Source organism: Pongo abelii, chromosome 9, assembly GCF_028885655.2.
Source record: "Pongo abelii isolate AG06213 chromosome 9, NHGRI_mPonAbe1-v2.0_pri, whole genome shotgun sequence".
Taxonomy (NCBI): domain Eukaryota; kingdom Metazoa; phylum Chordata; class Mammalia; order Primates; family Hominidae; genus Pongo; species Pongo abelii.
In genome coordinates, this window is record NC_071994.2 from 33,953,991 (window position 1) to 33,968,871 (window position 14,881).

General features: G+C 40.6%; 1 protein-coding gene across 3 annotated transcripts in view; it reads right to left on the reverse strand.

Moving 5' to 3' along the window:
* HIPK3 (homeodomain interacting protein kinase 3) overlaps positions 1 to 14,881 on the reverse strand; it is a 100,129-nt gene extending 85,248 nt beyond the window's left edge. Inside the window, exon 1 of one of the 3 annotated variants that reach the window (XM_024255614.3) lies at positions 14,297 to 14,881. The gene's annotated coding sequence lies outside the window, so the exon portion shown is untranslated. Of the gene's footprint in view, positions 1 to 13,478; positions 13,916 to 14,296 lie in introns of those variants that run through there. The other 2 variants (XM_024255617.3, XM_024255615.3) reach the window with 2 other exon arrangements.

Below are 14,881 nucleotides of genomic sequence, written 5' to 3' on the forward strand. Positions count from 1 at the left end.
GATTACAGGCGTGAGCCACTGCACCCGGACACAACATTGAATTCTTAAAAATCTATTAGAACTGCTTCTATCTGGCCCTGACTACATCTAATCATTAACTTTAAGTGACACATTTTTTGAGTTGGTTATAAGCTGTTCATTAAAACCACAAATTGAGATAGACTTAGCAAGGCTACATATTTATTTCTTTCTTCTATTGAAAGTGTCATAGAAAAACAGATTTTTTCTTTGTTTTATGTTAGTGTAAAAAGTCACACTATCAATGCATGATACTAAAAACCATACATATCAGAACTATAATGATAATGATAAAAATAGCTTTTTTCTTCATAATTATCTGGCTGAAGAGATTTTTTTAAATACACCATCAATGTATAAAAAAGAAAGATATTAAGAAAGTTTAAATTTAAGTTGCATATGTAACTAACAGCTAACACATTTTAAGTTTAAAATTAAGTAGCCATTGATCCCATAAATGAAAATGTGCTTCCTCATTAGACTGAAAATGGCTGCAAAATAGTTACAGTTTACTAATTAGAAATCTATTCTCGAATAGTAACTAAAATTGACTTTATTTATTTATTTATTTATTTTGAGACAGGGTCTTGCTCTGTCGCCCAGGCTGGAATGCAGTGGCACAATCATGCCTCACTGCATCCTAGACCACCAGGGCTCAAGTGATCCTTTCACTTCAACCTCCCTGGTAGCTGTAATTACAGGCGCATGCCACCACAGCCGGTTAATTTTTTGTATTTTTGTTAGGATGGGGTCTCACCATGGCTGGTCTCGAACTCTTGGGCTCAAGCAATCTGCCCACCTTGGCCTCTCAAAGTGCTGAGATTACAGTCGTGAGTCACCACACCCAGCCACCATTTTTTAGGCATTTGCACAAGAAACTAGATAGAATCTCAGATATGAAAATAATGATTGCATATTCACTATACATGATGAAATATGCCAAAACATTTATATCATTATTTATCATATTAACAAACGCTTAGAATGCTATTTATTCATAGAACCTTGCAATTTGAGTGAGTAAAAATTACCACTAAGGCAGTATCATTTACCTGGAATCATACTGCTAGGAATTGGTATACTAGACTAATATAAAACTTAAAGTATTTTGCCATAAAATCGTGAAAAGATATACCATTCACATTAACAAGAGGTTAAATTTCAGTATAGCAATCATTTTGAAATTATTCAATTACTATAAAATTACAAAAAATTCAGGGAAAAGAACCTAATTCCTTTAAGCCATTTAAATGTTTTATCATATGCTTAAAATTAAAATACATGATAACTTGATATAACAATGTTTCCTCTTATTCTTTTTCTTATCACGTTTTTTATTCTTTTTTTTAATTAGAGACAGGGTTTCACCATGTTGCCCAGGCTGGTCTTGCACTCCTGTGCAAAAGTGATCCACCTACCTTGGCCTCCTAAAGTGCTGGGATTATAGGCATGAGCCACCACACCCAGACTCTTATCAACTATTTTTAAATAGCAGCATAATGTTCTATCCTATGTGCATATCATAATTTGCTGGACTGCTTTTTTTCCAATTTTTTTCACTGTTCATATAAAGTTGTAATAAGCAGCTTCATACAGTTGTTACACATTCTTTCTTTTTAATATCTTATTTTTACTCTAAGTTTTCATACATTCTCAATTTTCTTAGCCGGGCGTGGTGGCAGACACCTGTAATCCCAGCTACTTGGGAGGCTGAGGCAAGAGAATTGCTTGAACCCAGGAGGTGGAAGTTGCAGTGAGCCAAGATCGCGCCATTGCACTACAGCCTGGGTGACAGAGAGAGACTCCGTCTCAAAAAAACAATAATTAAATAAATAAATAAGGTTTCAAACATAAACAAAAGGCAGGCCAGGCGTGGTGGCTCACACCTGTAATCCCAGCACTTCAGGATGACGAGGCAGGTGGATCACCTGACGTCAGGAGTTCGAGACCGCCCTGGCTAACATGGTGAAACCCCATTTCTACTGAAAATACAAAAAATTAGCCAGGTGTCATGGCACGTGCCTATAATCCCAGCTACTCGGGAAGCTTAGGCAGAGGAATCGCTTTCACCTGAGATTCAGAGGTTGCAGTGAGCCAAGATCACGCCACTGTACTCCAGCTTGGGCAACGAAAGCGAAACTCTGTCTTAAAAAAAAACAAAAAAAAAACCATATACATATACACACACACACACACAAACACACAAGGCAATAGAAATGAGGATGCTAGATAGGGAATCTAGGCAAAGGATTTAGAAATAAGATAATTCTGAGGTACCTGTAGGGGAAAAATATGGAGATGAATAGGAGGTTCAAAATATGGGTTGAAAGCTAAGAACTGAGTAGGGGACACTGTAAACAATTATCTGAAGGAACACATAAACTATAAATAAAAAAAAAAGTACAGGGGAGCTTAGTAGGAGCAATCTCATTAAAGTGGCATAGACAGAACTATACTGCCAAAGGCTATGAAGTGAACAGAAATCCAAGTAGAGGCCAGAGAACACATTTAAGAAGTTTAGAAGAAACAGAAAAAGAAACAGAGGACCCTAGACTTGAAGAGGCACAATTAAAAGATGGTTGCTTAAGATCTCAGATACTTCGGCATGTTAAAAAGCTGAAGGAAAAAGAGTCAATGTTGTACACAATAAATACATATAATTTTACCTGTCAAAAAAAAAGCAGGAAAAAAAACAGAACTTTAAGTTTTTGGACAAGCTCCAGATGTTGAAAAATACAATTCTGGATGAAGCCCACATAGAAAATAGGGAGTAATCTTGGGGGAATGAAGAGATGTTTCTTTCCTCGAGAGAGGAGTGAAATCCCAAAGTGTGTACTGTTGGAATTAAGTCCAGAGGTAAAGGGTTGGAAATCTGGGAGAAGGTCATACCTACTGACCTTTATACAGGAAAGCGACTCATCTGTTAGAAGTAAAAAAAGAGGCGGGAGTAAAGGAGGGTTTTGAGAAGCTAAGTTTGTCGATGACACGTTCACAACTGCTTGGTCAGGTACCTGCCAAGCTACGCAATAAAGATGCTACACGTTGATTAAGGTATGTAAGTTGAGTATCATATGTCTGTATTTGACTCCTTTTATAATAGTAATATATTTGTTTTCCAACATCTATTATACACTTTAGGGAACATAAAAACGGATAGAGCACGGTCCCTAAACTTAAGAAACAGTTCAGATACGATTTCATATTTTTAAATGAAAGTATAACATTCCCAAAAATGTTATATATTAACTTCTAATAGGTTAGGAAGTTGAGGTATTTCATTTTCTTCCAATAGAATTAATGCAAAATCATTTCAAGCTAGAGAGACCTTCAGATGTGAGATACTTTAAGGAGATTTCAGATTTTGAGATACTTTAAGGAGAAATTACAGAGTGGCCACTAGAAATAGTTTCAGAAATGCCACACTAGGTTTAGAGAAGGCAACTCATAAGGCAAACACTCCCGAAAATTTTCTGTTCAAGGCTACTGGCAATTAATCATGTTATCAAAACAAACACCTTTTCATACAAGATTCTTTTTTTAATTTTTTTTTTTTTTTTTTTTTTTTTTTTTTGGTGATGGAGTCTTACTCTGTTGTCCAAGGTACAATGCAGTGGTGCAATCTAGCTCACTGCAGCCTCTAACTCCTAGGTTCAAATGATCTTTCTATCTCAGTCTCCTGAGTGGCTAGGACTACAGGTATGTACCACCTCACTCAGGTAATTGTATTTTTTATAGAGATGGAGTCTCACTATATACCCAGGCTGGTCTTGAACTCCTGGCTTCAAGCAATCCTCCCACTTCAGCCTCCTAAAGTGCTAGGATTACAGGCTTGAGCCACCACACCTGGCCCAGAATTCAATTTTAAATACACATGTATAAAATATCAAAATGTTGCCAAATTGTCAAATTTAATTAAGAATACTGTTTTTTGTTTGTTTGCTTATTTGTTTGTTTTTGAGATGGAGTTTCAGTCGTCGCCCAAGCTGGAGTGCAGTGGCACCATCTTGGCTCACTGTAACATCCGCCTCCTGGGTTCAAGCGATTCTCCTGCCTCAGGCTCTGAGATTACAGGCACCCGCCACCATACCCGGCTGATTTTTGTATTTTTAGTAGAGATGGGGTTTCACCATGTTGGTCCGGCTGGTCTTGAACTCCTGACCTCAGGTGATCTGCCAGCCTCAGTCTCCCAAAGTACTGGGATTAAAGGTTTGAGCCACCACGCTTGGCCAAGAATACTGTATTATATACAATTATACTAGGAGCCAAACAATAAAATACTTGCCATTTTCACATCTCTGATTTTAAGGACTCCAAGTGAAACACACTTTTAACTTACATAAATGAAATACAAAAATAATATTCTGGCCGGGCATGGTGGCTCATGTCTGTAATCCCAGCACTCTGGGAGGCCGAGGCGGGCAGATCACGAGGTCAGGAGATGGAGACCAGCCTGGCTAACATAGTGAAACCCCGTCTCTACTAAAAATACAAAAACATTTTAGCCGGGCGTGGTGGCGGGCACCTGTTGTCCCAGCTACTCAGGAGGCTGAGGCAGGAGAATGGCGTGAACCTGGGAGGCAGAGCTTGCAGTGAGCCGAGATCGAGCCACTGCACTCCAGCCTGGGGGACAGAGCGAGACTCCGTCTCAAAAAAAAAAAATAATAATAATAATATTCCTTTTGTGTAGTGGTTTCAAGTAAGTTACAGCTAGCAGGTTCAACATTCTTAAAAATACCCTGTAATGTGCGCCGAGCACAGTTGCTCACGCCTGTAATCCCAGCACTTTGGTAGGCAAAGGCGGGCGGATCACCTGAGGTCAGGAGTTCGAAACCAGCCTGACCAACATGGTGAAACCCCGTCTCTACTAAAAATACAAAAATTAGCTGGGCATGGTGGCAGTTGCCTGTAATCTCAGCTACTCAGGAGGCTGAGGCAGGAGAATCGCTTGAACCCATGAGGCAGAGGTTGCAGTGAGCCCAGATCGCGCCATTGCACTCTAGCCTGGGGGACAGAACAAGACCCCGTCTCAAAAAAAAAAAAAAAAAAAAAACTTGAAATGTTTTCACCTTTTGTTTACTTTCCACAGGCTGGCATAGGAATGAGGTTTAAAGGGCTCTACATTCCAAATTTAGGAGAAAGGAAATATAGCTAGAAAAGGCAAGCCTAATAGAATTCCCTCAGGCAATGTGAAAACTGTACAGGTCCAGAAGAAAAAACCATGAGAAAACAAGAGAACTGTATTACTAGCCACGTCTGAGAAATATGACCTTCCTTTATTTAAATTAACATACAGTTTATCTCTATAAGATACTTCAACTATAAAACTGATTAGCCTTAATGAAAACACTTGTCACAAGATAAAACCGGTAATATTTTTTTCCATCAGGACTTGGCAAAGTTTTAAAAAAAATGAATAAAGTTAAAAATTAGGGTTTTTTGGTTGTTTGTTTGTTTGTTTTTAAGATAAGGTCTCACTCTGTCTCCAAGGCTACAGTGCAGTGGCACAATCATGGTTTACTTACTGCAGCATCGACCTCCCTGGGCTCAGGCAATCCTCCCACCTCAGCCTCTCCAATAGCTAGGACCACAAGCATCCACCACCATGCCTGAATAATTTTTGTATTTTCTTTGTTTTTCGGTAGGAAAAGGTTTCTGCATGTTGCACAAGCTGGTCTCAGACTCCTGGCCTCAAGGGATCCACTCACTTCAACCTCCCAGAGTGCTGGGATTACAGGAGTGTTCATATTTTTCAATGACTTATTTTGGTTTTACCCACTGCAAGAACAGCGTGAATAACACACAACTTTAACATGAATGCTACTATTTTAATATCATTTATTTAAATATTTCATATTTAATAAAGTAAACAGCCTAAGAAGTTTGAATGTGCTATTGTTAATCATTTTTCTTAAGCAGTGTTTTTCTAACTTAGGTGCACATATACAAATATAAAAGAAAATTTACAGTATTCAGCTAATTTCACTTATCATATACTTGTTCAAAGCTGGGACCACGTGTTAGTCTCTTCGTTCACTGCACAGCACCTTGCACTTAGTGGACATTCAAATATATACTAGATAAAATAGGTATGTTTTGTTTCTTTTTTTTTTTTTTTGAGATGGAGTCTCACTCTGTCGCCCAGGCTGGAGTGCAGTGGCTCGATCTCGGCTCACTGCAAACTCCACCTCCGGGGTTCAAGCCATTCTCCTGCCTCAGCCTCCCGAGTAGCTGGGACTACAGGCGCCTGCCACCACGCCCAGCTAATTTTTTTTGTTTTTAGTAGAGACTGGGTTTCACCATGTTAGCCAGGATGGTCTCGATCTCCTGACCTCGTGACCCGCCCGCCTTGGCCTCCCAAAGTGCTGGGATTACAGGCGTGAGCCACCGTGCCCGGCCCATTTTGCTTTTTTTTTTTTTTTTTTTGAGACAAGGTCTCGCTCCATCACTCAAGCTGGATTGCAGTGGTATGATTATGATCTCAGCTCACTGCAGCCTCGACCTCCTGGGCTCAAGTAATCTCCTACCTCAGCCTTCCCAGTAGCTGGGGCTACAGGTGCACACCAGCATGCCCAGCTAGTTTTTGTATTTTTTGTAGAGATGGGGTTTCACCATGTTGCCCAGTCTGGTCTTGAACTCCTGTGCTCAAGCGATCCACTCACCACAGCCTCCCAAAGTGCTGGGATTACAGGCATGAGCCACCATGCCTGGCCAGTAAGATAAATAGTTTTCATACAAATATTTTATCACTATCTGTCATAATAAAATTTCTATCTTTTTTGTGGCCACAGTCTGTGATCAGCTACAAAAAATATTTAAAGCACACTAAACAGTGATTACAAATCCACTATTTTTGAACTCAATATTATTCTTACCTAACTTTAAAATACAAAACTACAACCAATATACTGCAGAGACATCTTACTGTCTCCATTGAAAATGTCTTATTAGAAGTTGGCCCAAAACATTCTTATTTGGCTTTGAGAATATAGCACAGCATCATAGCTATAGGTTATACAGCAGCATAACCTGTAATTTTCATTGCGATTTTATGTCACTATACCCTATTTAAACTCAATAGAAATTGTAATAAATTACATACCTAAAGCCTTCAGAAGTATTAATTTAAGTCATACTTTGGAAGAAATGTCTAGAAAGTCAGGTTCAGTTTTCAATGTTATCACTCTAATCTATCTCATTAACTATTTAAAACTGTAGCATTATATATCTAAAGTCGTATAGTTTACCAAACCTACCAGACCCTCTGTATTATTAAAGAGATAACATGTAATTGAAATATGCTTTTAAAAAGTTGAAACAGACTTTAAAAGTTGTCACTTTTAGGCCTTTATATGCCAATTTATAGGGTAGGAAATATTTAATAAGCAAAGTTATTTCCTGCAAATGTTTTCAAGTTCACTATTTTGTTTTTAAAAACTCTAAAATATTTTGTATGTTTATAAATAATATACAACCAAGTAGGGGGAAGTTAAAGAATTTGAAATAAACATTTTTTGTTTTTAGCAAATCAAATACTTTCTAAAATTTCCACAGTAAAACAACTGTCTAGCCAAATACAAGCAAGTTTTTATTTTCTAGCATCCTTAAGACAATTTTCTTGGTAATCCACATTAAATCAAATATAATTTATAAAAGCTACAAAATTTTTAGGGTGAGGAGCTCGCCTCATACTCTATTGATTTCAATGCCTACCAAATCTAAACTGTTTTTTTCCCAACTAGATTAGAAATGGAAAAGTTTCTGATCTTGGAACTTGCCTGATCTTGGAGGCTAAGCAGGGTCAGACCTCATCAGTACTTGGATGGGAAAAGGTGTTCCAGCATAAACAATTACTCAAAATAAAAAGAAATTCTATCTGACCAGCCTTGGCGATCCTTTACTTTTCAACACGATCAAGAATTATATGAAAGAATAAGTCTTTCACAACTTAGAAGTACAGCTCAAATGAGCAAATACTACATTTTCCTTTATTATGCTTCTCTAAGTATCCACTTTTCTTTAAGTGTGACCTTTTTGTTTAAAAAAAAAGACAAGGTTAGCAGCGAAGAAAATGCAAGGTGAAAGTGTACCTAGAAATCTAGTCTTTAAGAGATATTTATCTCAGAAGAAGGTGAAAAGGACTGTGTGACAGACATAGATATCAGAAGTCTGAGTTTAAATTCATACATGATGTATCTTAGTTTTATTTTTTAAGATCTCCAGAAACTAAAAGGATATATCCTATAACTCAAACTCATTTTAACAACAATATTATGTTCTATAGTCTTCACACTTGCAGCTTCAGATTAGTCCTGGAACATAAGACTTTTTTTTGTTTTAATTGTAGAAAAAGCTTATCTTCCCCAAACTCCACCTTAAGGAAAAGTCTCTCAGATTGAAGAAACAAAAGACAGAAAGAGGAAGGGGTTGGGGGAGGAATTTTAAAAACTGAGGTCAAGGATGATAAACAGAGATGCTATTATTTCACAAGACTGATCACTTAGCAGGTCACTGACTTAATCTTTCCCTCAAGCTATTACAATTTTTCACTAAGTGAACTCTGGTCTCCAACAACTTGGACACTGAAAATCATAGCAGCCAGGCGCGGTGGCTTACTGTAATCCCAGCACTTTGGGAGGCCAAGGTGGGCAGATCACTTGAGGCCAGGAGTTTGAGATCACCCTGGACAACATGGCAAAATCCCGTCTCTACTAAAAATACAAAAATTAGCCAGGTGTGGTGGCATGCACCTGTAATCCCAGCTACTCAGGAGGCTGAGACATAAGAATCACTTGAACCCCGGAGGCGGAGGTTGCAGTGAGCCAAGATCGCACCACTGCACTCCAGCCTGGGTGACAGAGCGAGGCCCTGTCTCAAAAATAAATTAATTAATTAAAGCAGATTTCAGTCTCCCAAATCCAAATAAACCAAGCTCTTCCCCCTTCTACTGTCCAGTCTCCCCTGCCTCACCACCCGCTCTCCCACTCAGTCTCCTACAGAATGGGAAAGGTCTCATTATTTTAGAAAATTAGAGAAATTGGGCCGGGCACGGTGGCTCATGCCTGTGATCCCAGCACTTTGGGAGGCCAAGGCAGAAGGAATGCTTGGGCCCAGGAGTTCAAGACCAGCCAGAGCAACAAAGCACAACCCCGACTCTACAAAAAATGAAAAAATTCAAGGTGTTAGCAAGACTAGTTTAAAAAGAAAGAAAAAGAAATGAAAAAATTAGCAGACATGGTGGCGATACCTGCTGTAGTCTCAGCTATTTCGAGACTGAGACAGAAGGATCTCCTGAGCTCAGGAGGTTGAGGCTGCAGTGAGCTATGATCATACCACTATACTCCAGCCTGGGCCATGGAGCAAAACCCTGTCTGTAAATGAAAAAATAAATATAAAAAGAGAAAAGATCAAATATAAAAATTAGAGAAATTAGTTTAAAGTAACAAAATACATTTAAGGTCAAAAATATGGTCCTCAGTTTGCTCCATTTCAAGGACTTTCTGTTGAAAAGAGCCTTCTCAAGTACTAACTTGGCATTAACTGCCAAATATAAAAGACAAAATAAATCTGCTTAATAACTTAACTGTCTCCAAACCACAAATGCTGTCCTAAAAATACAATACATATTGACAATACTCATCCAGTTGTTTTAATTTCCACACAGTAAGAACAGAGGCTCTAGGTCCCTGGCATAACAGTGGTGTCTCAGAATCCAGACAATATGCTGCCTTTGTTTAGTAACATATGTTCCAAGTATCAACTGAGGAGAACAGCCTGGTCTGCCAAAAAGCTCAAGGTTTCATTTGACAAACTTATAAATGTGTAACATACATCCTCCAAATATCTATTTTATCTTTGTCCTACAAGTGACTAAGACAAGGTCCCAAAGAACAGCTATGGCAAAGCTACAGAAGTAGCACACTAATATTAAGTTGTTCTTCCTCCAAACCACTCTTAACTACATACCAAGCCAACCAAAAGAAGTGACATATTCTTCCTTAAGTAGGCCACATAAGTACTGACTATCCTAAAAGCCTCCACCGACTCAGTACTTCTCCAAACATACACTCTTAATATAAGTTGCTTAAGTATTAGGCAAGATATATATTTTTAAGCAGCTGGATCCAGAACCAGTTAGGACATTTAAAATAATTCCTTTACACATGAATAGACACTCTTCAAAAGACATACGTGTGGCCAACAAGCACATGAAAAAAAGGTTATCACTGATCATTACAGAAATGCAAATCAAAACCATGAGATACCATCTCACACCAGTCAGAATGGCTATTATTAAAAGTCAAAAAATAACAGATGCTGATGAGGTTGCAGAGAAAAGGGGAGGCTGATACACTATTGGTGGGAATGTAATTAGTTCAGCCACTGTGGAAAGCAGTGTGGTGACTCCTCAAAGAGCTAAAAACAGAACTACCATTGGACCCAGCAATCCCATTACTGGGTATATATCCAAAGAAATATACATTGTTTTATCATAAAGACACATGCACGTATATGTCCACTGTAGCACTATTCACAAGGGCAAAGACATGAAATCAACCTAAATGTTCATCAATGGAAGACTCGATTTTTTAAAAATATGCTACATATGTACCATGGAATACTATGCAGCCATAAAAAAAGAATGATGCCATGTCCTTTGCAGGAACATGGATGGGGCTGGAGGCCATTATCCTTAATAAATAAAGCAGGAACAGAAAACCAAATACCACACATTCTCACTCATAAGTGGAAGCTAAATGATGAGAACACATGGACACAAAGAGGGGAACAACAGACACTGGGACCTACCAGACAGTGGAGGATGAGAGGAGGGAGAAGAGCAGAAAAAATAACTATTGGGTACTAGGCTTAGTCCCTGAGTGACAAAATAATCTGTACATCAAACACACATGACACAAGTTTACCTATATAACAAACCTGGACATGCTCCCCTGAACCTAAAAGTTTAAAAAGAAAAAAAAAATACTTATATATATAATATATATATTTTATATATATATAATATATATTTTATGTATATATAAATATATATATATAATCTCTTTAGACTTACACCGGTATCACAAAAGATTCTCCATGACAAAGTTTTCAGCAAGTTAAAAAAGAGAAATACTACATCCCAGTGAAAGGGGTGTGGGGGGTGGGGAAATACCTTTTAAAAAATAAACACACTGATAGAGTCCTCCATTTTAACAAAGTTTTAGTAGTTTGTCTTCAGAAGTAACTTCCAAGTTAAACATACCACATTGGAAGTCTCAACTTTGGACATTAGAAAACCAGGACAGCTACAACACGAATATTTATTTTGGCAATGATAAATCAAGTTACTCTCTGTCCTCTAAGAGTTAAGAGTCAGGAATAACAACTTCTGGAAGGATTTTTAAATATGGAGAATTTCCTTAGAATATCCTTGAATCTAAATATTACCATGACATCTTTTCATCTCCAAACTTAAATGTGAGGTTGCAATGGGAACTACATTTGTATGCCTTTGAATTAACCACCAATAGTGCAATTCTAATTTACCTTATCATCATACTTGGTAAACTGTTGCTATGAAAATAACATTTAATAAGTTAACTCTCTTATCTGGTAAAATAAAGTTAACTTCAAAAGTTACCAGGATAAGTCATACTAGCATTCAAATAAAAAATAACATGTAAACAAGCATTCCATGAAATGGATGTGAATCAGGTCTGAAAAATAATATTGCGGCATTCTGAAATTTACATTTTCCCTTTCCTCCTTTCCATACGCTTTCAGGTACATGCATCAAATATTAAAAACAAAAGTTCAATCAAAAAATTAATTTGATAGCTGCTGCTTTTTTAAGTTGCAGGGGGTGCAGGGAGGCTCTCCATATCCTGCATTAAACATAAAAACCTATGTGCCCATGCCATAGTTGCAACAGCAACCTACGTCTGTAATTTACACCCTATTTTATGGTATCCAAAAAGTTAAGAGTATGATCTACAGCTTCTTTCCAAGCATGTTTACAAGAAGAAGTATCTCATATAAACCACCCATTTTAATGTGACTCTAAAATCCCATGCCCAAAAGCCAATGACCAGTTTATAAGCAAGGTAATGACTAGTTCAATGGAAAATATATTTTGACAATAAACTGAGTAAGGCTGACTTATCATGTTATGATCTGCTTGCCTAATATGTATGTTTAGCTACTGTAGTCAGCAATGCCCAAATATAAAGTTGAAACATTTAATGGCCAGTTCTGTTCTAGATTTCAAACTCATCTTACTTTTTTACAACAGTTTTAATCTAAGGTTCTCCACAAATACTTTTTTCTTAGAAAAGAGATCCCCTTGGGGCGGAGGGAGGGGGGAATTAAGGAATAAATTTTTCCATAAGTACAAAAAAAAAACCGACATGCCCAAACATCACAAATATTTCAACACATCTCTGCCTTAACATAAATTTTAAATATGTAAATTTCAAAAAAGAAAAATAAACCTCAAACAGGTTAAGCATTATAGTTCATAAATAAAAGTCCTCTACACTTTATGAATGCAGCCATAAATACACCAAGAAATATTTCATTGACTTAAAACTAAATAACTGTATCTGGCTGGTAAAATTGCAATTACTGATAAGTGGCACGAAAGCATAAGATAATCAATAAAACTATGAAAACTTTTTTTACAAAAGGGCAGTCATATTTTGTTTACTTAAAATACTAAGTTTAATCATGACCTATCTAAACCTTATCATTGCTCATTGTATAAAATTAGCACTGCACTTGCAAACATAAGCAGAATCTAGACTTATCAAACATATGGTGAGACTTCACCAGCTTCTGAAAAATTAAATAAGAATATAGGATTAAAATGTCTTAGTTGGGTAAGGAGTAACCACCGTTATGGCTCAAGACTTTTCATCAAAAATTTGATCAGAAAGGAAACCTCTTTAAAAATTTTAAAGAGCCCAGCAACTAAAACTTTGAAATTAACTGAGATGGTTTGAATATAAGTACTTCCACTTCAGAAGCTACAGCTAAAAGCAAATACCTAAAATAGCAAAAAGGGAAAAAGTGTCAGCAGATCTCCAAACTACTAGAAAGTACGCAAAAGCACACGCACAGACCGGTTTGCCAGCTAACTTTTCCGGCCCTGTACCAGACAGACATCAAAACAAAGTTTACAATAGAGCCAACCATGAGCTTTCCCTCTAAACTAGACGATAAACTGAAATTTTTTGCTGTTGCTAATAGAAGCCCCTTATTATAATTAGAAGCAGCCAACTGACAGGTGGAAAAACAAATTCCCTAACAGGGCAGTAAGAGGTTGTGAAAACACGGTTCAAGGCCTGAACGTGTTACGACTACTCTGTAACAAGTCCAAGGTAATTTACGCACACACTCTTCAGCGCAATTCCTCAAGCAGAGATGAGACTGGGGAACAACAGGATTCCCCGAGAGCCACATACCATTTTACAACAGCCGTCTCCCTCCCGACAGAGAAACAGACATTTTCATCCAAAGTCTTTCCGCCAGTTCTCCCAGTGCGGCGAAGGGAAGCGGGCGGCAGCCACCGTAACGAGAGAAGCCGGCAACAGCCCCGCCGCGCGGCCGCCACGCCTTCCTCCCGCCACCGCTGGGGACGCGGAGCCGCGGATCACATTTCTCCTCCCCAACAATCACACGCACGCACGTCCCTAGAGTTGACACCCTGCAAACCCGCCACTCCGCGACGCTGGGGACGGGGCCACAAAGCCCGAGACGCGGCCATCAGCTGGGGTGCTCAAGCTGCGTGCCTGCGCGTTTGTGGTTGTTCCCCTTAATGAAAGGAAAGGGATCTCCGTAGTTACGGCCTAGGACTGCGGAGGGGGAAGAGAGGCTCCCCGTGGGACTAAACAAAACTTCGGTTGCTGGGAAGAGCCGTTGCGCAACCTTGGCAGGGGGAGGGGGAGGGGGAGGGGAAGAGGGAGGCCGAGGCCCCCGGGCCCCGGCCAGGCGCGGCTTCCCGGAGGCTACGGCCCCCGCGTCCGGCGGCCCAGGGCCTGGCGTGGCGCCGGCTTCGAGGGAGCGGCCCATACCGGGCCACACCGCGGGGGCTAGGGCGGAAACTGGGAGCACGAGAGCGCTGGGGATGCGGATGGGGCACGGGACGCGCAACGAGTGCGGGCTGCTCCGGAGGGGTCGGGCCAGGCCCGGGTCAGACTTGGGGTCCGCTGGCCGCGGAGCCCGCAGACGGAGCCGATCCCCCCACCCCGGGGTGGCGGCGCCCCTCGCTCGACTCCCTTACCTTCCTAGAGGCCCGCGCGCTCTCCTCTTCGGGCGGCCGCAGCCCTGAGCATGTCCGGGGTGGGGCGCAGGGCCGTGCCGGGGACCGGGAGCCAGGCGCTTCAGCAGGCGGCACCACCCAGCCCGGGCTCAGCCCCTCTCCGCGGCCGCTGCCATCTTGTCCTGGCGGCTGAGAGGAAACGGCGAAACACCCTCCCCCGACCGCTGCTGCTGCTGCTGCTGCTGCTGCTCTGGCTGCTAAGCGCCGGGCCCGTCTCCCTCATCTTCTTTCCCGGGGATTTGGGGTGGGGACGGCTTGGCTAGGGCGAGGGGTAGTGGGAGGCTGGTCGGCCTCCGGCTACTGGGGCCTACGGGCGACGCAGGGTGCGGGGCCCACGGCGATTGGGGCCCATTCCTGACGCCCCAGCCAGGAGCGGAGAAGGAAGACTGGCGGGAGTGGCGGCGACGGCGGGGCCCGCGGCTTGATCTCCTCAGGTCGCCGCGATGCCGGCAGTCGTCACTGTGGCAGCTGCCACCAGCCACCCCAGCCTCGGGCCCCTCCTCCGCGCCCGCCGGCCTCGGCCACCGCCTCCGCAGCGCCACCGCC